General features: G+C 46.4%; 1 protein-coding gene across 1 annotated transcript in view; it reads left to right on the top strand.

Annotated features, from left to right (window-relative positions):
- LOC112253195 (golgin subfamily A member 7B-like) overlaps nucleotides 1-16,319 on the top strand; it is a 43,655-nt gene extending 27,336 nt beyond the window's left edge. The window contains exon 6 of the transcript XR_006083657.1: nucleotides 15,826-16,319. The gene's annotated coding sequence lies outside the window, so the exon portion shown is untranslated. The remainder of the gene's footprint in view (nucleotides 1-15,825) is intronic.
- The last annotated feature ends 11,629 nt before the right edge of the window (nucleotides 16,320-27,948 follow it).

Genomic DNA, 27,948 nt, shown 5'->3' with positions numbered 1-27,948 from the left:
GGATTGTTCTTATTTTCCTCAATTAAGTTGGAAAAATAGGATGATTGAGTAGCAGTGAGGGCTCTTCGATACTGCACGGTACTGTCTTTACAAGCTAGTCGGAAGACTTCCAATTTGGTGTGGTGCCATTTCCGTTCCAATTTTCTGGAAGCTTGCTTCAGAGCTCGGGTATTTTCTATATACCAGGGAGCTAGTTTCTTATGACAAATGTCATAGTTGTTAGGGGTGCAACTGCATCTAGGGTATTGCACAAGGTTAAATTGAGTTCCTCAGTTAGGTGGTTAACTGATTTTTGTCCTCTGACGACCTTGGGTAGGCAGTCTGGTAGGGCATCAAGGAATCTTTGGGTTGTCTGAGAATTTATAGCACGACTTTTTGATGCTCCTTGGTTAGGGTCTGAGCAGAATATTTGTTGCGATTGCAAACGTAATAAAATGGTGGTAGGATAGTCCAGGGTTATGAGGAAAAACATTAAGATCCACAACATTTATTACATGGGACAAAACTAGGTCCAGAGTATGACTGTGGCAGTGAGTAGGTCCAGAGACATGTTGGACAAAACCCACTGAGTCGATGATGGCTCCAAAAGCCTTTTGGAGTGGGTCTGTGGACTTTTCCATGTGAATATTAAAGTCACCAAAAATTAGAATATTATCTGCTATGACTACAAGGTCCAATAGGAATTCAGGGAATTCAGTGAGGAATGCTGTATATGGCCCAGGAGGCCTGTAAACAGTAGCTATAAAAGGTGATTGGGTAGGATGCATAGATTTCATGACGAGAAGCTCAAAAGACGAAATTTGCTATCGTAAATGTTAGCAACACCTCAGCCTTTGCGGGACGCACGGGGGATATGGTCACTAGTGTAACCAGGAATTGAGGCCTCATTTAACACAGTAAATTCATCAGGCTTAAGCCATGTTTCAATCAGGCCAATCACATCAAGATTATGATCAGTGATTAGTTCATGGACTATAACTGCCTTTGAACCGAGGGATCTAACATTAAGTAGCCCTATTTTGAGATGTGAGGTATCACGATCTCTTTCAATACTGGCAGGAATGGAGGATGTCTTTATTCTAGTGAGATTGCTAAGGCGAACACCGCCATGTTTAGTTTTGCCCAACCTAGGTTGAGGCACAGACACGGTCTCAATGGGGATAGCTGAGCTGACTACACTGACTGTGCTAGTGGCAGACTCCACTAAGCTGGCAGGCTGGCTAACAGCCTGCTGCCTGGCCTGCACCCCATTTCATTGTTGAGCTAGGGGAGTTAGAGCCCTGTCTATGTTCGTAGATAAGATGAGAGCACCCCTCCAGCTAGGATGGAGTCTGTCACTCCTCAACAGGCCAGGCTTGGTCCTGTTTGTGGGTGAGTCCCAGAAAGAGGGCCAATTATATACAAATTCTATCTTTTGGGAGGGTCAGAAAACAGTTTTCAACCAGCGATTGAGTTGTGAGACTCTGCTGTAGAGCTCATCACTCCCCCTAACTGGGAGGGGGCCAGAGACAATTACTCGATGCCGACACATCTTTCTAGCTGATTTACACGCTGAACCTACTGTATGTTGCGCTTGGTGACCTCTGACACTTTCATCCTAACATCGTTGGTGCCGACGTGGATAACAATATCTCTATACTCTCTACACTCGCCAGTTTTAGCTTTAGCCAGCACCATCTTCAGATTAGCCTTAACGTCGGTAGCCCTGCCCCCTGGTAAACAGTGTATGATCGCTGGATGATTTGTTTTAAGTCTAATACTGCGGGTAATGGAGTCGCCAATGACTAGGCTTTTCAATTTGTCAGAGCTAATGGTGGGAGCCTTCGGCGTCTCAGACCCCGTAACGGGAGGAGTAGAGACCAGAGAAGGCTCGGCCTCTGACTCCAACTCGCTGCTTAATGGGGAGAACCGGTTGAAAGTTTTTGTCGGCTGAATGAGTGACACCGGTTGAGCATTCCTACAGCATTTCCCTCCAGAAGCCATGAGAAAGTTGTCTGGCTGCGGGGACCATGCGAGGGGATTTATACTAACGTTACTACCTGTACTTACTGGTGGCACAGACGCTGTTTCATCCTTTCCTACACTGAAATTACCCTTGCCTAACGATTGCATCTGAAACTGGGCTTGCAGCACTGCTATCCTCGCCGTAAGGCGATCCTTCTCCTGTATATTATGAGTACAGCGACTGCAATTAGAAGGCATCATGTTAATGTTACTACTTAGCTTCGGCTGTTGGAGGTCCTGACGAACCACGTCCAGATAAAGCTTCCGGAGTGAAAAAGTTGAGTGAGGGAAAAACAAAAAATATGAACGGTAATTAAAAAGTAAAAACCGTAAAGTTGTCAGGTAGCTAAGTAAGGTTGGCAACAAAACACGCAGCAGCACGTAAACAAAACTGCCCAACGGCAAGTAGCTGGGTCCTCACCGACATCAACGACGCAGAGGCCGGTTGATGGCACACTTACTGGTAATATTTTTGAAAGACTTGTGAACGCTGACGTGTCCTGCCCTGTTCTGTTTCTACCTACTGCTTCAGCTTCCTGTGTGTGTGTGTGTGTGTGTGTGTGTGTGTGTGTGTGTGTGTGTGTGTGTGTGTGTGTGTGTGTGTGTGTGTGTGTGTGTGTGTGTGTGTGTGTGTGTGTGTGTGTGTGTGTGTGTGTGTGTGTGTGTGTGTGTGTGTGTGTGTGTGTGTGTGCATGTGAAAGACTGCTAGTTCTCCTGGGTCATTTCACATGGATCTGGCTCAGACTTCAAAACACTGACCACTGAAACACCTTGGATTATTTACCCATGCTGATTTAGAGCACTGGGTACTGGTGATCCACAGCGCAACACACACACATCCACAAATGCATGCACACAGGCATATGCACAAATACACTGAGTGCACAAAACATTAGGAACATCTTCCTAATATTCAGTTGCACCCCCTTTTGCCCTCAGAACAGCCTCAATTCTTCAGGGATGGACTCTACAAGTTTTCAAAAGGGTTACACAGAGATTCTGGCCCATGTTGACCTCAATGCTTCCCACAGTCAAGTTAGCTGGATGTCTTTTGGGTGGTGGACCATTCTTGATACACACAGGAAACTGTTGAGAGTGAAAAACCCAGCAGCATTGCAGTTCTTGACACACTCATACCAGAGTGCCTGGGACCTACTACCATACCCCGTTCAAAGACACTTCACTCTTTTGTCTTGCACATCACCCTCAGATTGGCACACATACACAACATGTCTCAATTGTCTCATGGCTTAAAAATCCTTCTTTAACATGTCTCCTCCCCTTCATCTACACTGATCGAAGTGGATTTAACAAGTGACATCAATAAGGGATCATAGCTGTCAACTAGATTCAGCTGGTCAGTCTGTCATGGAAAGTTCCTAATGTTTTGTACTCTCAGTGTATGCAGACACACACAGACACACACACACACCTGTGGCCCCTGGCCTTGCGTTCCTGCACACATAGTCCTGGCAGCCCCACATTCAGTCAGACCAGATGATCTCAGGTCAGAGACACACACATACTCCCTCACTCCCTTGCTCACCTCCCTCCCTCCCTTGCTCCCTCCATCCTTCCTTCCTTCCCTCCCTTGCTCCGTCCCTCCATCCTTCCTTCTTTCCCTCCCTCCCTCCCCCTCCCTGCCTCACTCCCTCACAGCCAAGCAGTGTTCTCTGTTTGTGGTCTCAGCTCATTTGAATCACAAGCAAACCTCCAGCCCTTTAAAGTCATGCTTTTCCCTGGGCTGTAGCACTTCTAAACTGCCTGGCTAATTACAGATTGTTCGTTACTCCAAACGAGCCTGTACAAGGTTTATTTAGACATATGTGGTTCACAGAAGATAGACTTAGTGTGGTTTTAACACTACAGCTGGATAATGACTGTTCACTGGTTCTCTATCTTTAGGGACTACAGCTGGATAATGACTGTTCCCTGGTTCTCTATATTTAGGGACTACAGCTGGATAATGACTGTTCCCTGGTTCTCTATATTTAGGGACCTATCGGTGTTAATGTTTGTGTGTGTGGTGGGACTCTCTCTCTTTCACACACACACACACACACACACACACACACACACACACACACACACACACACACACACACACACACACACACACACACACACACACACACACACACACAAACACAAACACAGAGAGAGGGAGATCAGTTGATTAGGAGTAAAGTGGAGACTGATTACATTTCTCTATGCCAGCTGTGTTATTGGGTTTTTATCTGTGGGCCCTTGGCTATCACAGTCAACCATAGAGATAAAATAACATTAAGGAATATCTCCATTGGTATAACTACTGTGTTATCAAACCACACAATGGGACTTTAAAGCAAGTCGCTGAGTCCATTGACCTTGGGAAAATGTAGTTGCTCTTACTCTCTCTCTCTCTCTCTGGCTCTCTTTCTCAGTTGATCTCTGTCTCTCTCTCTCTCTCTCTGTCTGTCTCTCTCTGTCTCTCTCTCTCTATGTCTCTCGTTTTCTCTCTCTATGTCTTTCGTTTTCTCTCCCTGTCTCTCGTTTTCTCTCTCTGTCTCTCGTTTTCTCTCCCTGTCTCTCTCTCCCTCTCTCTCACTCTCTCCCTCTCTCTCTCTCTCTCTCTCTCACACACTCAATTCAATTCAATTCAAGGGCTTTATTGGCATGGGAAACATGTGTTAACATTGCCAAAGCAAGTGAGGTAGATAATATATAAAGTGAATATATAAAGTGAAATAAACAATAAAAATTAACAGTAAACATTACACATACAGAAGTTTCAAAACAATAAAGACATTACACATGTCATATTATATATATATACAGTGTTTTAACAATGTACAAATGGTTAAAGGACACAAGATAAATTAAATAAGAATAAATATGGGTTGTATTTACAATGGTGTGTGTTCTTCGCTGGTTGCCCTTTTCTCGTGGCAACAGGTCACAAATCTTGCTGCTGTGATGGCACACTGTGGAATTTCACCCAGTAGATATGGGAGTTTATCAAAATTGGATTTGTTTTCGAATTCTTTGTGGATCTGTGTAATCTGAGGGAAATATGTCTCTCTAATATGGTCATACATTGGGCAGGAGGTTAGGAAGTGCAGCTCAGTTTCCACCTCATTTTGTGGGCAGTGAGCACATAGAGTCTGTACATAGTCAAAGCACTCTCTCTCTCTCGCACTCTCTCTCTCGCACTCTCTCCCTCTCTCTCTCACACTCTCTCCCTCTCTGTCTCTCTCTCTCTCTCTCTCTCTCTCTCTCTCTCTCTCTCGTTTTCTCTCTCTATGTCTCTCGTTTTCTCTCTGTCTCTCTCGTTTTCTCTCTCTCTCCCTGTCTCCTTTTTTATCTCTCTCTCTCTCTCTCAAACACACACACACATTCTCACATACATTTTAATCACCGTCACTAGTGTGTGGACTGAGGAAGTTGCCATAAGATAGATCCAAGGTCAGTTTTGTGATTTACTACTGATGGTCACGGTTAGGATTGAGGGAGAGTAATCTTATCCTAGATTTGCTAAGAGCAACTTCTAGCCAAATCCACCCAATAAGCAGACATGCTTCTTTTCAATCTGCACTTAGATCAGTTCACCCACCCAGCAACCCAGCCAGAGAACACCCTTTAAATCTGTACTCATTCAGCTTGATTGTGTATCCTACTGTGCTTCGAAACCTCCTCTGCTCTCTGATCAGCCTCCTGTGCTTTCATATTGTCTCTCTGTGGATTGGTTACAACATCTGGGGCTGACTGACCAATAAAAAGACTTAACACTGCCAACGAACAAACTGGTGGGCTCTATGGACATGTATCTGAGCCAATCAGTGACCTTGTAAATAACCTTTGAACTTTTGTACATGTAAACATGGTTGTCCCTATCTGGTCATGCTAGAAAAAAACAGAACTATATGGTGCTTTCTGACCACCAATCAATTTGAATGATGTTGACATTTTTGCTTCTACCATGGCCATGTACTAAAATCTACTCTGTAAAAGTGTAAATCTGATGATGAGGATGATGACGACGACGAATACAACGATGATGATGATGGCGATGACGATGAGAAAGATACTCAGGGGAGGAGGATCGGAAGGTGCCAAATATGTAAAAGAGAAGACATGCATACCTGTATTGACTGACAGAATGTAATAGTTTTGTGTAGCATACGGAGAGAAAAAGAGACCTAATGGGATTTAGGCTATGATGCTTTGTATATATTTCCCCAGAATCAGATGAACTTGGGGATACCATTTGTATGTATTTGTATCCATTATGAAGGGAGTTGGAGGTAGTTTCGCAAAACAATGGTAACTAGTGTTAGCACAATGACTGGAAGTCTATGTGTATCTGCTAGCAGAACAAGTTCTCATTTGCAACTGCGACCTGGCCAAGATAAAGCATAGCAGTGTGAACAGACAACACAGAGTTACACATGGAGTAAGCAATTAACAAGTCAATAACACAGTAGAAAAAAAAGGGGAGTCTATATACATTGTGTGCAAAAGGCATGAGGAGGTAGGCGAATAATTACAATTTTGCAGATTAACACTGGAGTGATAAATGATCAGATGGTCATGTACAGGTAGAGATATTAGTGTGCAAAAGAGCAGAAAAGTAAATAAATAAAAACAGTATGGGGATGAGGTAGGTAAAAATGGGTGGGTTATTTACCGATAGACTATGTACAGCTGCAGCGATCGGTTAGCTGCTCAGATAGCAGATGTTTGAAGTTGATGAGGGAGATAAAAGTCTCCAACTTCAGCGATTTTTGCAATTCGTTCCAGTCACAGGCAGCAGAGAACTGGAACGAAAGGCAGCCAAATGAGGTGTTGGCTTTAGGGATGATCAGTGAGATACACCTGCTGGAGCACGTGCTACGGATGGGTGTTGCCATCGTGACCAGTGAACTGAGATAAGGCGGAGCTTTACCTAGCATGGACTTGTAGATGACCTGGAGCCAGTGGGTCTGGCGACGAATATGTAGCGAGGGCCAGCCGACTAGAGCATACAAGTCGCAGTGGTGGGTGGTATAAGGTGCTTTAGTGACAAAACGGATGGCACTGTGATAAACTGCATCCAGTTTGCTGAGTAGAGTGTTGGAAGCAATTTTGTAGATGACATCGCCGAAGTCGAGGATCGGTAGGATAGTCAGTTTTACTAGGGTAAGTTTGGCGGTGTGAGTGAAGGAGGCTTTGTTGCGGAATAGAAAGCTGACTCTTGACTTGATTTTCGATTGGAGATGTTTGATATGAGTCTGGAAGGAGAGTTTACAGTCTAGCCAGACACCTAGGTACTTATAGATGTCCACGTATTCAAGGTCGGAACCATCCAGGGTGGTGATGCTGGTCAGGCGTGCAGGTGCAGGCAGCGAACGGTTGAAAAGCATGCATTTGGTTTTACTAGCGTTTAAGGGCGATTCCCTGATCCACCTCTACGCAGACGACACCATTCTATATACTTCTGGCCCGTCCTTGGACACTGTGCTATCTAACCTCCAAACGAGCTTCAATGCCATACAACACTCCTTCCGTGGCCTCCAGTTGGAGTGTTGTATGGCATTGAAGCATATAGAATGGTGTCGTCTGCATGGAGGTGGATCAGGGAATCGCCCGCAGCAAGAGCAACATCATTGATATATACAGAGAAAAGAGTCAGCCCGAGAATTGAACCCTGTGGCACCCCCATAGAGACTGCCAGAGGACCGGACAGCATGCCCTCCGATTTGACACACTGAACTCTGTCTGCAAAGTAGTTGGTGAACCAGGCAAGGCAGTCATCAGAAAAACCGAGGCTACTGAGTCTGCCGATAAGAATATGGTGATTGACAGAGTCGAAAGCCTTGGCAAGGTCGATGAAGACGGCTGCACAGTACTGTCTTTTATCGATGGCGGTTATGATATCGTTTAGTACCTTGAGCGTGGCTGAGGTGCACCCGTGACCAGCTCGGAAACCAGATTGCACAGCGGAGAAGGTACGGTGGGATTCGAGATGTTCAGTGACCTGTTTGTTGACTTGGCTTTCGAAGACCTTAGATAGGCAGGGCAGGATGGATATAGGTCTGTAACAGTTTGGGTCCAGGATTTCTCCCCCTTTGAAGAGGGGGATGACTGCGGCAGCTTTCCAATCCTTGGGGATCTCAGACGATATGAAAGAGAGGTTGAACAGGCTGGTAATAGGGGTTGCGACAATGGCGGCGGATAGTTTCAGAAATAGAGGGTCCAGATTGTCAAGCCCAGCTGATTTGTACGGGTCCAGGTTTTGCAGCTCTTTCAGAACATCTGCTATCTGGATTTGGGTAAAGGAGAACCTGGAGAGGCTTGGGCGAGTAGCTGCGGGGGGGCGGAGCTGTTGGCCGAGGTTGGAGTAGCCAGGCGGAAGGCATGGCCAGCCGTTGAGAAATGCTTGTTGAAGTTTTCGATAATCATGGATTTATCGGTGGTGACGGTGTTACCTAGCCTCAGTGCAGTGGGCAGCTGGGAGGAGGTGCTCTTGTTCTCCATGGACTTCACAGTGTCCCAGAACTTTTTGGAGTTGGAGCTACAGGATGCAAATTTCTGCCTGAAGAAGCTGGCCTTAGCTTTCCTGACTGACTGCGTGTATTGGTTCCTGACTTCCCTGAACAGTTGCATATCGCGGGGACTATTCGATGCTATTGCAGTCCGCCCCAGGATGTTTTTGTGCTGGTCGAGGGCAGTCAGGTCTGGTGTGAACCATGGGCCATATCTGTGAGGGTGCCCTTGTTTACAGATTTAGGGTTGTACCTGGTGGGTTCCTTGATGATTTGTGTGAGATTGAGGGCATTTAGCCTAGAATGTAGGACTGCCGGGGTGTTAAGCATATCCCAGTTTAGGTCACCTAACAGAACAAACTCTGAAGCTAGATGGGGGGCGATCAATTCACAAATGGTGTCCAGGGCACAGCTGGGAGCTGAGGGGGGTCGGTAGCAGGCGGCAACAGTGAGAGACTTATTTCTGGAGAGAGTAATTTTCAAAATTAGTAGTTTGAACTGTTTGGGTATGGACCTGGAAAGTATGACATTACTTTGCAGGCTATCTCTGCAGTAGACTGCAACTCCTCCCCCTTTGGCAGTTCTATCTTGACGGAAAATGTTATAGTTGGGTATGGAAATCTCAGAATTTTGGTGGCCTTCCTGAGCCAGGATTCAGACACAGCAAGGACATCAGGGTTAGCAGAGTGTGCTAAAGCAGTGAGTAAAACAAACTTAGGGAGGAGGCTTCTGATGTTGACATGCATGAAACCAAGGCTTTTTCGATCACAGAAGTCAACAAATGAGGGTGCCTGGGGACATGCAGGGCCTGGGTTTACCTCCACATCACCCGCGGAACAGAGGAGGAGTAGAATGAGGGTGCGGCTAAAGGCTATCAAAACTGGTCGCCTAGAGTGTTGGGGACAGAGAATCAAAGGAGCAGATTTCTGGGCATGGTAGAATATATTCATACAGTATACAGTATGTGAACACGTATGTTCTGATACGTAAACCTGTGAAAGTGAATGATAATCCAGTCTTCCTATAAAGTAGGGTCGTGTTCTTTAGGCACGAAACATGAGAAAGCAAACTGAAAAAGGGAGTTTGACGTGTCAAATGGGAAACATTCACATTCATTTTCCATTGAAAATGACTTTTAAATGTTTTCCGCTGCTCGTCTAAATTGACACGGCCAAGATGTTTTGATGTTGCTTAGTCTAGGTTCCTGGTTTGTTTCTGCATCAGTCAACCTGTCCTTGTCTTACCATAGTTGGCAAGGCAACAGTGAAGCATTCTATTGAACAAAGAAACAGGTACTCTGTGTTCCTTAGGCACCAAACGGAAGAAAACGGACTGAAACAGGGAAGGCATATCTTAAAAATGCTTGTTTTTTGTTGTCCTTTGCAAAACGTTTTGCCCTAATGAGTAGTACCCAGGCTACGGTTGTGGAGTCTAAGTGCTGAAAGACTTTCTTCCCTAAGGTAGTCTACAAGAGTTAACCAACTCACATCTGCTGCAACAAGAAAAAGAGGATCTTATAACTTAAAGATGGAATCTGCAGTAGGCGGGAACAGTGTCATGGCCGCCCTACGACCGTTGTTATTGTTTTTGTGGCCGAGCTGAGGAGCGTGACGTCGTGACCGAGCTGAGGAGCGTGACGTCGTGACCGAGCTGAGGAGCGTGACGTCGTGACCGAGCTGAGGGTCGTGGCCGAGCTGGCCGAGCTGAGTGTGACGCCGTGGCCGAGCTGAGGAGCGTGACGCCGTGGCCGAGCTGAGGAGCGTGACACCGTGGCCGAGCTGAGGAGCGTGACGTCGTGGCCGAGCTGAGGAGTGTGACGCCGTGGCCGAGCTGAGGAGTGTGACGTCGTGGCCGAGCTGAGGAGTGTGACGCCGTGGCCGAGCTGAGGAGTGTGACGTTGTGGCTGAAGAGTTGGACGTTGTGGCCGAGCTGAGGAGCGTGACGTCGTGGCTGAGGAGCGTGACGCCCTGGCCGAGCTGAGGAGCGTGACTTCGTGGCTGAGGAGCGTGACGCCGTGGCCGAGCTGAGGAGCGTGACATCGTGGCCGAGCTGAGGAGCGTGACGTCGTGGCCGAGCTGAGGAGCGTGACGCCGTGGCTGAGGAGCGTGACGTCGTGGCCGAGCTGAGGAGCGTGACGCCATGGCTGAGGAGCGTGACTTCGTGTCTGAGCTGAGGAGCGTGACGTCGTGGCCGAGCTGAGGAGCGTGATGCCGTGGCTGAGGAGCGTGACTTCGTGGCTGAGCTGAGGAGCGTGACGTCGTGGCCGAGCTGAGGAGCGTGACGTCGTGGCCGAGCTGAGGAGCGTGACGTCGTGGCCGAGCTGAGGAGCGTGACGTCGTGGCTGAGCTGAGGAGCGTGACTTCGTGGCTGAGCTGAGGAGCGTGACGTCGTGGCTGAGCTGAGGAGCGTGACGTCGTGACCGAGCTGAGGGTCGTGGCCGAGCTGAGGAGCGTGACGTCGTGGCCGAGCTGAGGAGTGTGACGCCGTGGCCGAGCTGAGGAGCGTGACGCCGTGGCCGAGCTGAGGAGCGTGACGCCATGGCCGAGCTGAGGAGCGTGACACCGTGGCCGAGCTGAGGAGCGTGACGTCGTGGCCGAGCTGAGGAGTGTGATGCCGTGGCCGAGCTGAGGAGTGTGACGTCGTGGCCGAGCTGAGGAGTGTGACGCCGTGGCCGAGCTGAGGAGGGTGACGTTGTGGCTGAAGAGTTGGACGTTGTGGCCGAGCTGAGGAGCGTGACGTCGTGGCTGAGGAGCGTGACGCCGTGGCCGAGCTGAGGAGCGTGACTTCGTGGCTGAGGAGCGTGACGCCGTGGCCGAGCTGAGGAGCGTGACATCGTGGCCGAGCTGAGGAGCGTGACGTCGTGGCCGAGCTGAGGAGCGTGACGCCGTGGCTGAGGAGCGTGACGTCGTGGCCGAGCTGAGGAGCGTGACGCCGTGGCTGAGGAGCATGACTTCGTGGCTGAGCTGAGGAGCGTGACGTCGTGGCCGAGCTGAGGAGCGTGATGCCGTGGCTGAGGAGCGTGACTTCGTGGCTGAGCTGAGTAGCGTGACGTCGTGGCCGAGCTGAGGAGCGTGACGTCGTGGCCGAGCTGAGGAGCGTGACGTCGTGGCCGAGCTGAGGAGCGTGACGTCGTGGCCGAGCTGAGGAGCGTGACTTCGTGGCTGAGCTGAGGAGCGTGACGTCGTGGCTGAGCTGAGGAGCGTGACGTCGTGGCCGAGCTGAGGAGCGTGACTTCGTGGCTGATCTGAGGAGCGTGACGTCGTGGCTGAGCTGAGGAGCGTGACGTCGTGGCTGAGGAGCGTGAGGTCGTGGCCGAGCTGAGGAGCGTGACGTCGTGGCCGAGCTGAGGAGCGTGACGTCGTGGCCGAGCTGAGGAGCGTGACGCAGCATGGTAAAACATTGCAGTATATATTGTGTTCTTCTATTGCACATGCACAGGGTTTGTTGTTTGCAGTAACTTCTTTGTTTTTGTAATATCACAAACAGACGTTGCTGTTTCACCATTAAGGATGCCAGCTTAATCTTAATACTGTTTATGTATTTACAGAATCATAGTTACACATTTATTAAAGTCAGAGTTATGTATTCCACAAAGATTATTAATGAGCTTGCAAAGAAATAGTCACTTCAACATAAATAAAATGTTATTATTATTGAAAGATTGGTTTATTGTGACAGGCTGTTGCTTATGTTACTTGTGTGTGTGTGTGTGTGTGTGTGTGTGTGTGTGTGTGTGTGTGTGTGTGTGTGTGTGTGTGTGTGTGTGTGTGTGTGTGTGTGTGTGTGTGTGTGTGCACGTGCGTGAGTCTAGTTATGCCTGGTCCATGGGGATAGCCTTCAGTTGTTTATCAACAGAGTCCATGTTGTCCCTCAGTCCCAGTAAACACCATGGACACAGTTCATCTGAGGTAAAGATTGAGACCTCTCTCTTACCCTCCCTCTTAACCTCTCTCTTTTTTCCCTCTCAACCTCTTTCTCTCTCCCTCTCCTCTCTCTCTCCTTTTCTCCACCTCCACCCTCTCAATTCAATTCAATTCAATTCAAGGGGCTTTATTGGCATGGGAAACATATGTTAACATTGCCAATGCAAGTGAAGTAGATAATATACAAAAGGGAAATTAACAATAAAAATGAACAGTAAACATCACACTCACAAGAACAAAGACATTACAAATGTCATGTTATGTATATATACAGTGTTGTAATGATGTGGAAATAGTTCACAAAAGTACAAAAGGGAAAATAAATCAACATAAATATGGGTTGTATTTACAATGGTGTTTGTTCTTCACTGGTTGACCTTTTCTTGTGGCAACAGGTCACAAATCTTGCTGCTGTGATGACACAATGTGGTATTCATCCCAATAGATATGGGAGTTTATCAAAATTTGATTTGTTTTCTAATTCTTTGCGGATCTTTGTAATCTGAGGGAAATATGTGTCTCTAATATGGAGGAGGTTAGGAAGTGCAGCTCAGTTTCCACCTCATTTTGTGGGCAGTGTGCACATAGCCTGTCTTCTCTTGAGAGCCATGTCTGCCTACGGCGGCCTTTCTCAATAGCAAGGCTATGCTCACTGAGTCTGTACATAGTCAGAAATCTCCTTAAGTTTGGGTCAGTCACAGTGGTCAGGTATTCTGCCACTGTGTAGTCACTGTTTAGGGCCAAATAGCATTCTAGTTTGCTCTGTTTTTTTGTTAATTCTTCTGTCAAATAATTATCTTTCTGTTTTCTCATGATTTGGTTGGGTCTAATTCGGTTGCTCTCCTGGAGGTCTGTGGGGTTTGTTTGTGTTTGTGAACAAAGCCCCAGGACCAGCTTGCATAGGGGACTCTTCTCAGGGTTCATCTCTCTGCAGTTGATGGCTTTGTTAAGGAAGGTTTAGGAATTTCTTCCTTTTAGGTGGTTGCAGAATTTAACGGCTCTTGTCTGGATTTTGATCATTAGCGGGTATTGGCCTAATTCTGCTCTGCATGCATTATTTGGTGTTCTACGTTGTACACAGAGGATATTTGTTGCAGAATTCTGCATGCAGAGTCTCAATTTGGTGATTGTCCCATTTAGTGAATTCTTGGTTGGTGAGCGGACCCCAGACCTCACAACCATAAAGGGCAATGGGTTCCATAACTGATTCAAGTATTTTTAGCCAGATCCTAATTGGTATGTCAAATTTTATGATCCTTTTGATGGCAAAAAATGCCCTTCTTGCCTTGTCTCTCAGATCGTTCACAGCTTTGTAGAAGTTACCTGTGGCGCTGATGTTTAGGCCACGGTACGTATAGTTTTTTTTGTGTGCTCTAGGGTAACGGTGTTTAGATGGAATTTGTATTTGTGGTCCTGGCGACTGGACCTTTTTTGGAACACCATTACTTTGGTCTTACTGAAATTTACTCTCAGGGTCCAGGTCTGACAGAATCTGTGCAGACGATCTAGGTGCTGCTGTAGGCCCTCCTTGGTTGGTGACAGAAACACCAGATCATCAGCAAACAGTAGACATTTGACTTCAGATTCTAATAGGATGAGGCTGGGTGCTGCAGGCTTTTCTAGTGCCCTCGCCAATTCGTTGATATACAGTTGGTCGGAAGTTTACATGTACTTCGGTTGGAGTCATTAAAACTAGTTTTTTCAACCACTCCACAAATTTCTTGATAACAAACTATAGTTTGGGCAAGTCGGTTAGGACATTTACTTTGTGCATGCCCACAAATGAAGTCATTTTTCCAACAATTGTTTACAGGCAGATTATTTCACTTATAATTCACTGTATCACAATTCCAGTGGGTCAGAAGTTTACATACACTAAGTTGACATTGCCCTTGAACAGCTTGGATAATTCCGAAAATTATGTTATGGCTTTAGAAGCTTCTAATAGGCTAATTAACATAATTTGAGTCAATTGGAGGTGTACCTGTGGATGTATTGCAAGGCCTACCTTCAAACTCAGTGCCTCTTTGCTTGACATCATGGGAAAATCTAAATAAATCAACCAAGACCTCAGAAAATTTTTTGTAGACCTCCACAAGTCTGGTTCATCCTTGGGAGCAATTTCCAAAAGCCTGAAGGTACCATGTTAATCTGTACAAACAATAGTACGCAAGTATAAACACCATGGGACCACGCAGCTGTCATACCGCTCAGGAAGGAGACGCGTTCTGTCTCCTAGAGATGTTCGTACTTTCATGCGAAAAGTGCAAATCAATCCCAGAACAACAGCAAATGACCTTGTGAAGATGCTTGAGGAAACAGGTACAAAAGTAGCTATATCCACAGTAAAACAAGTCCTATATCGACATAACCTGAAAGGCCGGTCAGCAAGGAAGAAGCCTCAAAAACCGCCATAAAAAAGCCAGACTATGGTTTGCAACTGCACATGGGGACAAAGATCGTACTTTTTGGAGAAGTGAAACAAAAACAAAAATAGAACTGTTTTGCCATAATGACCATCGTTATGTTTGGAACACCATCCCAACCGTGAAGCATGGGGGTGGCAGCATCATGTTGTGGGGGTGCTTTGCTGCTTCAGGGACTGGTGCACGTCACAAAATAGATGGCTTCATGAGGAAGGAGAATTATGTGGATATATTTAGGCAACATCTTCCTGACATCAGTCAGGAAGTTAAAGCTTGGTCGCAAATGGGTCTTCCAAATGGACAATGACCCCAAGCATACTTCCAAATTTGTTGCAAAATGGCTTAAGGACAACAAAGTTAAGGTATTGGAGTGGCCATCACAAAGCCCTGACCTCAATTTTATAGAACATTTGTGGGCAGAACTGAAAAAGTGTGGGCGAGAAAGGAGGCCTACAAACCTGACTCAGTTACACCAGCTCTGTCAGGAGGAATGGGCCAAAATGAGTGTGGGAAGCTTGTGGAAGTCTACCCAAAACATTTTACCCAAGTTAAACAATTTAAAGGCAATGCTACCAAATACTATTTGAGTGTATGTAAACTTCTGACCAACTGGGAATGTGATGAAAGAAATAAAAGCTTAAATAAATCATTCTCTCTACTATTTTTCTGACATTTCACATTCTTAAAATAAAGTGGTGATCCCAACTGACCTAAGACAGGGACTTTTTACTAGGAATTAACTGTCAGGAATTGTCAGGAATTGTGAAAAACTGGAAATGTATGTAAACTTCCGACTTCAACTGTATATGTTGAAGCGGGTTGGGCTTAAGCTGCATCCCTGTCTCACCCCACAGGCCTACGGGAAGATATATGTGTGTTTTTTTTAACCGCACACTTGTTGTTTGTGTACATGGATTTTATAATGTCGTATGTTTTTCCCCCAACACCACTTTCCTTCAATTTGTATAGTGGGAAAGACTGAAACAGTCAGCATTGGAGGAGTACAACACAGGGTCATCTCCACCAGTGATGAATCAGATGGCAACGGAGAAGGATATTCTTTTGGGACTTGACAAGATGACATCATTGACAAGATGGCGGAGAGCAGGTAGTTACTGCGCCGCCTACTGGTTTACTAGTGGTAATTACTTCCTGGTTACTCTGAAGTAGCTATGCTATGTCTCTTCCTTAACAGGCTAACAAGGGTGAAACAACATTTGCTGTGAGTTAAAGCTTTTGTACAGAGGCATGTTTTTTGGACATTTGTATTATACTTGCAGTTATGTAGCCAATGTTCAAATTCATTGACTCAGTGTGTAGATGTGTTTATTTTTGTCCTGTTTGCTTTATGGACATCAGTGAGTGAACATTGTAATCTACATTTTTTTTTAGAGTTGCGCTTTTTTGACTTTTGTGTTATACTTACTTACATTGTTGTAGCTTATGTTCACGTTCAGTGAATGTGTGAAGTTTTTTGATTCTTTTGATATGCTTGATGCTTGAATATAAAGATAATCACTTGAACATTTGAGCTAACTCTGTGTATCTAATTCTCTTTTTAAAGTGTAGGCTAATTGTTTTGTGTGTCTAGCCTTGTACATTTGTATGTGCTATGATTGGTGTATTCCTAGTGAGTTTTTGAGGGTGCACCCACAGCCATAGCATACCTTGAAAACTCAGTGTTCAGATAGGCTACTTGTTAGTCAGTCCCAAATGTTTGTATTTTGTAATGTGGTTAACTTTCTTCCAAGTTGAACATAGTGGCCAAATATATAACTAGTTTGGTACCCGTTACAACAACAAATAGGGTTACCCTACAAAATTAGCGGTCTGGTGGTTTGCGTGAACAGGGTGGCCTGGAATGGAGTCAAATTCCCGGCCTGAATTATTGTTTTAGTCCGCCCCTGTTCTTACTCCAGCTGCTGTGCTTGGATGTGTGTTAAAACAGTCTTTCCAAAGTTGAACTAGGGTAACTGCTCAGCACTCAATGTCTTTTAGCTTAGACTTTGTAAGATGGTGCAGACAGGTAGATAGATAATGGTGGATCAGCTTGGGACAGGACAGGATATCTGGACCATTACCTTGCCTGGGAGAGCCCTAAACCTCCATGTTACACACACACACACACACACACACAGACACACCAGTGCTAGGACAGTCATGGCCAAAGCAACTCCAATCTGAGGCCAAATCACGACAGGAGCCATCCCACAGACTTGACGAGATGTGACGTCCGTCTCTATTTGTAATGAAATGATATTGTCCTTGTTCAGGACACGCCATGTTTCTGAGCCAAGACGAAAGGTTAGTGCTTTGGCAGCTCAGTGGCTGTACACACACACACACACACACACACACACACACACACACACACACACACACACACACACACACACACACACACACACACACACACACACACACACACACACACACACACACACATACACATACAGGGACATTTGCAAACATGCACACACATTTGTTTTACTATCCTTGTGGCGACTGAACAATTGATTCCCATTCAAATCCTATTTTCTCTAACCCCTAAACTTAACCCTAACCCTCAACCTAACCTTAACTCTAACATTAACTCCAGAACCCTAACCCTAAAACTGAATCTAACCCTAACTTCTAACCTCTAACCCGAATTCTAAAATTAAACCTATCCCCTACGCCTTTTTTTTTGTGGGGACTGGTAAAATGTCCCCACATGTCCGAATTTTACTTGTTTTACTATCCTTGTGGGGACCAAACAATTGAAAAATTGATTCTCATTCAAAATCTTATTTTCCCAAACCCCTAAACCTAACCCTTGACTTAACCCTAACCTTAACCCTGATCCTAACCCCAACCCCTAACCCTAAATGTAACTCCAAACCCTAAACCTAACCCCTAACCCTAATCAAAATTATAACCTCTAACTGGTGTAACCTTAAACCTAACCTAACCCCTGCGCCTAAAATAGCCTTTATCCTTGTGGGGACCAGCTAAATGTCCCCACTTGTCTAAATGTTCATTGTTTTACTATCCTTGTGAGGACCAGCTAAATGTCCCCACTTGTCTAAATGTTCATTGTTTTACTATCCTTGTGAGGACCAGCTAAATGTCCCCACTTGTCTAAAAGTTAATTGTTTTACTATCCTTGTGAGGACCTTGTGAGGACACACACACACACACCATTAATTTTGACTCACTTTCATCTTATTAACGTGTAATAACAGCATCACATCATTGATATATTCTGTAATCCTTCAGGGGTGCCGGTGTGTATGTGAAGCTCAGATCCGTTAAGGCCTGCTAATATTGTGACAGAAGGTTATGACAGAGACGGTAGCTTTTTTAAGGCCAACGGCTTAAAGACAGAGTGGATGACATCAAAGTCAGAGTGAGCTAACAGCTCTACACCTGGGAAAAAAGAGCAGCTTTTATGCTAACAGGCCACTCGTTCTCTCTATCTACCTCTCTCTTTCTCTCTCTTCCTCATATTCTCTCTCTCCCTCATCCCTCTTTAAAAGGTCATTTCTGTTGTTGTGGTTATAGTTTCCAAATCTCTTACTCCCTCACAGAGGGGGTTTGTTCCCTGACAAAAAGGTTTCTCTCCATCTTCCTTTTTTCCTCTTGATCTCTTTCTCCCTTTCAAACCCTCTCTCGTCCCCCCCTCTCTCTTCCTCCTATTCTCTCTCTCCCTGCATCCCTATTTAAAATGTCATTTCTGCTGTTGTGGTTATCGTTTCCAAATCTCTTACACAGAGGGGGTTTGTTCCGTGACTAAAACGTCTCTCTCCATCTCTCTTTCTCCCTCTGTCCCCAACATCTTTCTCTCTGTCATGCTCTCTTTCTCCCTCTGTCCCCAGCCTCTTTCTCTCTGTCCTGCTCTCTCTTTCTCACTGTCCAGCCTCCTTCTCTCTTTAACTCTCTCTTACTATACCTCTCTCTCTCTCTCTCTCTCTCTCTCTCTCTCTCTCTCTCTCTCTCTTTCTCTTTCTCTAACCCTCTCTCTCTCTCTCTAACCCTCTCTAACTCTCTCTAACCCTCTCTCTCTAACCCTCTCTCCCTCTCTCTCTAACTCTAACCCTCTCTCTCTCTAACCCTCTCTCTTACTCTACCTCTCTCTCTTTCTCTTTCTCTCTCTCTCTCTCTCTCTCTCTCTCTCTCTCTCTCCTCTCTCTCCCTCTCTCTCTTACTCTACCTCTCTCTCCCTCTCTCTCTTACTCTACTTCTCTCTCCCACTCTCTCTTACTCTACCTCTCTCAATTAAATTCTCTCTCTCTCTTTCTCTCTCTCTCTCTCTAACCCTCTCTCTCTAACCCTCTCTCTCTTTCTCTTTCTCTAACCCTCTCTCTCTTTCTCTTTCTCTAACCCTCTCTCTCTCTCTCTCTCTCTCGTTCTCTCTTTCTAACCCTCTCTTACTCTACCTCTTTCTCTCTCTCTCTTTCTCTAACCCTCTTTCTAACCCGCTCTCGTTCTCTCTCTAACCCTCTCTCTCTCTAACCCTCTCACTAACCCTCTCTATCCCTCTCTCTAACCCGCTCTCGTTCTCTCTCTCATTCTCTCTCTCGTTCTCTCTCTCATTATCTCTCTTGTTCTCTCTCTCTAACCCTCTCTCTAACCCTCTCTCTAACCCTCTCTCTAACCCTCTCTCTCTAACCCTCTCTCTCTCTAACCCTCTCTCTAACCCTCTCTCTCTCTCTAACCCTCTCTCTAACCCTCTCTCTCTAACCCTCTCTCTCTAACCCTCTCTCTCTCTAACCCTCTCTCTAACCCTCTCTCTCTAACCCTCTCTCTAACCCTCTTTCTCTCTCTCATTCTCTCTCTAACCCTCTTTCTCTAACCCTCTTTCTCTCTCTCTCTCTCTCTCTCTCTCTCTCTCTCTCTCTCTCTAACCCTCTCTCTAACCCTCTCTCTCTCTAACCCTCTTTCTCTAACCCCCCTCTCTCTCTCTCTAACCCTCTCTCTCTAACCCTCTCTCTCTAACCCTCTCTCTCTCTAACCCTCTCTCTCTAACCCTCTCTCTCTAACCCTCTTTCTCTAACCCTCTCTCTCTCTCTTACTCTACCTCTCTCTCCCTCTCTCTTACTCTACCTCTCTCTCCCTCTCTCTCTTACTCTACGTCTCCCAATTAAATTCTCTCTCTCTCTTTCTCTCTCTCTATCTCTCTCTAACCCTCTCTTACTCTACCTTTCTCTCTCTCTCTAACCCTCTCTGTCTCTCTTTCTCTTTCTCTAACCCTCTCTCTCTCTTTCTCTAACCCTCTCTCTCTCTCTCTCCAACCCTCCCTCTAACCCTCTCTCTCTCTCTCTCTCTAACCCTCTCTCTCTTGCTCGCTCTAACCCTCTCTTACTCTACCTCTTTCTCTCTCTAACACTCTCTCTCTAACCCTCTCTCTCTAACCCTCTCTCTCTCTCTCTCTCTCTCTCTCTAACCCTCTCTCTCTAACCCTCTCTCTCTCTCTCCCTCTCTCTCTAACCCTCTCTCTCTCTAACCCTCTCTCTCTAACCCTCTTTCTCTAACCCCTCCCCCTCTCTCTCTCTCTCTCTCTCTCTCTCTCTCTCTCTCTCTCTAACCCTCTCTCTCTAACCCTCTCTCTCTAACCCTCTCTCTCTCTTACTCTACCTCTCTCTCCCTCTCTCTCTTACTCTACCTCTCTCTCCCTCTCTCTCTTACTCTACCTCTCCCAATTAAATTATCTCTCTCTCTTTCTCTCTCTCTAACCCTCTCTGTCTCTCTTTCTCTTTCTCTAACCCTCTCTCTCTCTTTCTCTAACCCTCTCTCTCTCTCTCTCCAACCCTCTCTCTAACCCTCTCTCTCTCTCTAACCCTCTCTCTCTTGCTCGCTCTAACCCTCTCTTACTCTACCTCTTTCTCTCTCTAACCCTCTCTCTAACCCTCTCTCTAACCCTCTCTCTCTAACCCTCTCTCTCTAACCCTCTCTCCTTCTAACCCTCTCTTTCTCTAACCCTCTCTCTAACCCTCTTTCTCTCTCTCATTCTCTCTCTAACCCTCTTTCTCTAACCCTCTCTCTCTCTCTCTCTCTCTCTAACCCTCTCTCTCTAACCCTCTCTCTCTCTAACCCTCTTTCTCTAACCCCCCCACTCTCTCTCTCTAACCCTCTCTCTCTAACCCTCTCTCTCCCTCTCTTTCTCTAACCCTCTCTCTAACCCTCTTTCTCTCTCTCATTCTCTCTCTAACCCTCTTTCTCTAACCCTCTTTCTCTCTCTCTCTCTCTCTCTCTCTCTCTCTCTAACCCTCTTTCCTCTCTCTCTCTAACCCTCTTTCTCTAACCCCCCTCTCTCTCTCTCTCTAACCCTCTCTCTCTAACCCTCTCTCTTCCCTCTTTCTCTAACCCTCTCTCTCTCTCCCTCTCTCTAACCCTCTCTCTCTCTAACCCTCTTTCTCTAACCCTCTTTCTCCCCCTCCCCTCTCTCTCTCTCTCTCTCTAACCCTCTCTCTCTAACCCTCTTTCTGTAACCCTCTCTCTCTCTCTTACTCTACCTCTCACTCTACCTCTCTCTCCCTCTCTCTCTTACTCTACCTCTCCCAATTAAATTCTCTCTCTCTCTTTCTCTCTCTCTATCTCTCTCTAACCCTCTCTTACTCTACCTTTCTCTCTCTCTCTCTCTAACCCTCTCTGTCTCTCTTTCTCTTTCTCTAACCCTCTCTCTCTCTTTCTCTAACCCTCTCTCTCTCTCTCTCTCAACCCTCTCTCTAACCCTCTCTCTCTCTCTAACCCTCTCTCTCTTGCTCGCTCTAACCCTCTCTTACTCTACCTTTCTCTCTCTCTCTCTAACCCTCTCTGTCTCTCTTTCTCTTTCTCTAACCCTCTCTCTCTCTTTCTCTAACCCTCTCTCTCTCTCTCTCTCTCAACCCTCTCTCTAACCCTCTCTTTCTCTAACCCTCTCTCTAACCCTCTTTCTCTCTCTCATTCTCTCTCTAACCCTCTTTCTCTAACCCTCTTTCTCTCTCTCTCTCTCTCTCTCTAACCCTCTTTCTCTAACCCCCCCTCTCTCTCTCTCTCTAACCTCTCTCTCTAACCCTCTCTCTCTAACCCTCTTTCTCTAACCCCTCCCCTCTCTCTCTCTCTCTCTCTCTCTCTACCCTCTCTCTCTAACCCTCTTTCTGTAACCCTCTCTCTCTCTCTTACTCTACCTCTCACTCTCTCTCCCTCTCTCTCTTACTCTACCTCTCCCAATTAAATTCTCTCTCTCTCTTTCTCTCTCTCTATCTCTCTCTAACCCTCTCTTACTCTACCTTTCTCTCTCTCTCTCTAACCCTCTCTGTCTCTCTTTCTCTTTCTCTAACCCTCTCTCTCTCTTTCTCTAACCCTCTCTCTCTCTCTCTCTCTCTCTCCAACCCTCTCTCTAACCCTCTCTCTCTCTCTAACCCTCTCTCTCTTGCTCGCTCTAACCCTCTCTTACTCTACCTTTCTCTCTCTCTCTAACCCTCTCTGTCTCTCTTTCTCTTTCTCTAACCCTCTCTCTCTCTTTCGCTAACCCTCTCTCTCTCTCTCTCTCAACCCTCTCTCTAACCCTCTCTCTCCCTCTAACCCTCTCTCTCTTGCTCGCTCTAACCCTCTCTTACTCTACCTCTTTCTCTCTCTAACCCTCTCTCTTTAACCCTCTCTCTCTAACCCTCTTTCTCTAACCCTCTCTCTCTCTCTAACCCTCTCTCTCTAACCCTCTTTCTCTAACCCTCTCTCTCTCTCTCTCTCTCTCTCTCTAACCCTCTCTCTCTAACCCTCTTTCTCTAACCCTCTCTCTCTCTCTCTCTCTCTCTCTAACCCTCTCTCTCTAACCCTCTTTCTAACCCCTCCCCTCTCTCTCTCTCTCTCTCTCTAACCCTCTCTCTCTAACCCTCTTTCTCTAACCCTCTCTCTCTCTCTCTCTCTCTCTCTCTCTCTCTCCCTCTCTAACCCTCTCTCTCTCTCTAACCCTCTTTCTCTAACCCTCTCTCTCTCTCTCTAACCCTCTCTCTCTCTCTCCTCTCTCTCCCTCTCTCTCTCTCTCTCTCTCTCTCTCTCTCTCTAATTAATTGCTTGGCTCTAGTCACCCAGTTGTTTAAATGGATTGACCTCAATGGATTCAAAAAGTTCTTAACAAAAGGACGCTGTTTATTAACTCAGTTTCTGTCCCTGAACACAGTGTGCTTTAATATTTGGCAGAGCTGGCATAACCTCTGTCTAAAATAATACTGAGACACACCAGGCTAACTATGTAATACTGTACTCGTAACAAAACATATAGGCTAATAGTCTTTGAACAGACAGAGTTATGCTTTAAGGCACATGTAGACATATGAGAACTCAAAAGACGTCACAGTTATGAGAATACTGAACTTTAGTAACTGTGCAAAACTTGTAGTTAGCAAGTATCTACAAGGCCTCTGTTCTGCCTCGCAATAGGAGAAGGTAACTAAGTCACACACACACACACACACACACACACACACACACACACACACAAGCACATGCACACCCACTCCGATCCTGACCAAGTCACCGTGCAGTAGTGGTCCATCATGCCAGCTGGCATCTGCTTCACACAAACCCAGAGAACCTGACTTTGACAGGACAATACCCTACAGTGACAACCAGTGAACTGTCATGACACACACACACACACACACACACTCTCACAAAACACACCCACTCTCACACAACACACACACACACACACACACACACAGAGTGAGTTTGGCCTCCATGCTGCAGACACCACAGAACATATCTGGTCTGTTGGAAGTCAGAATATTAGGAATATTCTTTCTGATTCTCAACATTTGTTTGGAATATTTATCACTCATGACATTCCATGTGCAGGAGCAGGCAACCACCAGGCTGAGAAGAACTTTGAAGAAGGGCGAGAGAGAGAGAGAGAGAGAGAGAGAGAGAGAGAGAATGAGAATGCTGGAAACTATCAGACGTCTCAGTCAGTGATTGCTTTGACCACATTTGATTCATTGTCCTTGAGCCTGGTCTTGGAACGTCTCTCCTAAATCCCCATTCCCTTTTCACAGCCTTCTAGGCTGTCCCATGTCTGTTGTCTTTGGCTATGGTTTGTCTAACCTTACTGAGATTGACAGGACAGTTGTTGTGTCTGGGTTAGAAGCTAACACTAACCCCAGCGGACCTAGGAATGCCAATTAACAACAACATGTACTGGCATCGCTAACTCAATTGTACCCTCAAGCAGCCAAGTAGGGCTAGTTTAAACACTTAGGAATTACGACAGAGGGGGTACGGTGCTATTTGAGACACAAACTAAAGTCTATGTGATGAATGGGCACATTTAGTTGTATGAACAACAGTTCAAGTCATAATGGGTCAATTTGTCTTTCAAATGTTCAAGTTGTGGTAAGTAACCCACTATGCCAAATCAGATTGGATCCAAGATGGCGTAGCAGTCAGACGTCTTGTCGTGTCGTGTCCCTTGTATCCCTTGTATATATCGTTTTTTTTACATATTTTTTTAAACATATTTTTCTTCGCATATCTTTTAAAACATTTTGCTAAACCTCAACTTCTAAATACTCTCCTGCAACCCGCCTCACCCAACGTAGAGCGGATCTGCTTTTTTTTCTAAAGTATTTATATTTACTTCGGATCCGGAACCCCACAACTGAAGCTAGCCAGCTTACTACCAGCTATCAGTCAGCAAACCATTGCTAGCAGTCTTCAGCTAACCGGTCATCAGCTAACCTTTAGCTCGGAAAGCTCTCGCCAGTTCGAACAACGCGACTCTAACCAGAGCATAACGGACCTATTATTTTTTATCCCCGGATTCCCACCGGATTCCCACCGCAAACGGAACATTTTCAGCTGGATCTTCACAACTAGCTAACTAGCTAACCGCTACCCCGGATGATTACTCCTGGCTAGCGTTTCCATCCACTTAGCTTAAAGCTAGCCCGGCCAGAGCTCCTGTGCTACCACCGAAGCATACTCCTGGGCTACAATATCCGGACCCACGACCGGTCTATCGCTTTCACCGCATGAAGAGGCATAAACAGACTCACCCTATCGCGACGTCCCCCAAAGGCTAACCTTCTTGCCCTTGCTATCTCCTTGCTTGCTAATTTGGCCTGCTAACTGCTAGCTTGTTTAGCCCCGGTCCGCTAACTGCTACCTTATTTAGCCCCGGCCTACTAACTGTTAGTTTGTTAGCACAGGCCTGCTAACCGTCTGAATCGCCACGTCCCAACCACTCACTAGACCCATATTTACTTTCAATCTCTTTTCGATTTTTAATTCGATTATACCTTCCGGTAACCTGCCTCACCCAATGCGATACGGAATCGCTATTATTTTTAATTTTTAGAACACATTCAAGAACCTCCAGAAGCTAGCCAGCTAACTAGCTTCAAGCTATTTAGTCATTGTTAGCCACTGCTAGCGGCTTTTACCTTCTGCGCAGCCAGCCAGTTTTTTAACCTGGATAATACTCGCCAGTCTAGCTTCCCTGCCCCATCCACCGCTGCCCCCTGGACACTGATCACTTGGCTACATAGCTGATGCATGCTGGACTGTCCATTAATCACGGTACTCCATTCTGCTTGTTTATGTTTTATCTGTCGGCCCCAGCCGCACTCAGGCTCTGTGTGTAGTTAATCCGACCCTCCCTGCCTAGTCAATGCCATTTTACCTGCAGTTGTTGTGCTAGCTGATTAGCTGTTGTTGTCTCACCTACTGTTTTAGCTACTGTTTTAGCTAGCTCTCCCAATTCAACACCTGTGATTGCTGTATGCCTCGTTGTATGTCTCTTAAATGTCAATATGCCTTGTATACTGTTGTTCAGGTTAGTTATCATTGTTTTAGTTTACAATGGAGCCCCTAGTTCCACTCTTCATACCCCTGATACCTCCTTTGTCCCACCTCCCACACATGCGGTGACCTCACCCATTACAACCAGCATGTCCAGAGATACAACCTCTCTCATCATCACCCGGTGCCTGGTCTTACCTCCGCTGTACCCGCACCCCACCATACCCCTGTCTGCGCATTATGCCCTGAATATATTCTACCATGCCCAGAAATCTGCTCCTTTTATTCTCTGTCCCCAACGCTCTAGGCGACCAGTTTTGATAGCCTTTAGCCGCACCCTCATACTACTCCTCCTCTGTTCCGCGGGTGATGTGGAGGTAAACCCAGGCCCTGCATGTCCCCAGGCACCCTCATTTCTTGACTTCTGTGATCGAAAAAGCCTTGGTTTCATGCATGTCAACATCAGAAGCCTCCTCCCTAAGTTTGTTTTACTCACTGCTTTAGCACACTCTGCTAACCCTGATGTCCTTGCCGTGTCTGAATCCTGGCTCAGGAAGGCCACCAAAAATTCTGAGATTTCCATACCCAACTATAACATTCTCCATCAAGATAGAACTGCCAAAGGGGGAGGAGTTGCAGTCTACTGCAGAGATAGCCTGCAAAGTAATGTCATACTTTCCAGGTCCATACCCAAACAGTTCAAACTACTAATTTTGAAAATTACTCTCTCCAGAAATAAGTCTCTCACTGTTGCCGCCTGCTACCGACCCCCTCTCAGCTCCCAGCTGTGCCCTGGACACCATTTGTGAATTGATCGCCCCCCATCTAGCTTCAGAGTTTGTTCTGTTAGGTGACCTAAACTGGGATATGCTTAACACCCCGGCAGTCCTACAATCTAAGCTAGATGCCCTCAATCTCACACAAATCATCAAGGAACCCACCAGGTACAACCCTAAATCTGTAAACAAGGGCACCCTCATAGACGTCATCCTGACCAAATGGCCCTCCAAATACACCTCCGTTGTCTTCAACCAGAATCTCAGCGATCACTGCCTCATTGCCTGTATCCACTACGGAGCCGCAGTCAAATGACCACCCCTCATCACTGTCAAACGCTCCCTAAAACACTTCTGTGAGCAGGCCTTTCTAATCGACCTGGCCCGGGTATCCTGGAAGGACATTGACCTCATCCCGTCAGTTGAGGATGCCTGGTCATTCCTTAAAAGTAACTTCCTCACCATTTTAGATAAGCATGCTCCGTTCAAAAGATGCAGAACTAAGAACAGATATAGCCCTTGGTTCACTCCAGACCTGACTACCCTCGACCAGCACAAAAACATCCTGTGGCAGACTGCTATAGCATCGAATAGTCCCCGCGATATGCAACTGTTCAGGGAAGTCAGGAACCAATACACGCAGTCAGTCAGGAAAGCTAAGGCCAGCTTCTTCAGGCAGAAATTTGCATCCTGTAGCTCCAACTCCAAAAGGTTCTGGGACACTGTGAAGTCCATGGAGAACAAGAGCACCTCCTCCCAGCTGCCCACTGCACTGAGGCTAGGTAACACGGTCACCACCGATAAATCCATGAATATCGAAAACTTCAACAAGCATTTCTCATTGGCTGGCCATGCCTTCCGCCTGGCTACTCCAACCTCGGCCAACAGCTCCGCCACCCCCCGCAGCTACTCACCCAAGCCTCTCCAGGTTCTCCTTTACCCAAATCCAGATAGCAGATGTTCTGAAAGAGCTGCAAAACCTGGACCCGTAAAATCAGCTGGGCTTGACAATCTGGACCCTCTATTTCTGAAACTATCCGCCGCCATTGTCGCAACCCCTATTACCAGCCTGTTCAACCTCTCTTTCATATCGTCTGAGATCCCCAAGGATTGGAAAGCTGCCGCAGTCATCCCCCTCTTCAAAGGGGGAGACACCCTGGACCCAAACTGTTACAGACCAATATCCATCCTGCCCTGCCTATCTAAGGTCTTCGAAAGCCAAGTCAACAAACAGGTCACTGACCATCTCGAATCCCACCGTACCTTCTCCGCTGTGCAATCTGGTTTCCGAGCCGGTCACGGGTGCACCTCAGCCACGCTCAAGGTACTAAACGATATCATAACCGCCATCGATAAAAGACAGTACTGTGCAGCCGTCTTCATCGACCTTGCCAAGGCTTTCGACTCTGTCAATCACCATATTCTTATCGGCAGACTCAGTAGCCTCGGTTTTTCTGATGACTGCCTTGCCTGGTTCACCAACTACTTTGCAGACAGAGTTCAGTGTGTCAAATCGGAGGGCATGCTGTCCGGTCCTCTGGCAGTCTCTATGGGGGTG

Source organism: Oncorhynchus tshawytscha, linkage group LG06, assembly GCF_018296145.1.
Source record: "Oncorhynchus tshawytscha isolate Ot180627B linkage group LG06, Otsh_v2.0, whole genome shotgun sequence".
NCBI lineage: Eukaryota > Metazoa > Chordata > Actinopteri > Salmoniformes > Salmonidae > Oncorhynchus > Oncorhynchus tshawytscha.
This window is presented reverse-complemented; position numbering and strand designations above follow the sequence as displayed.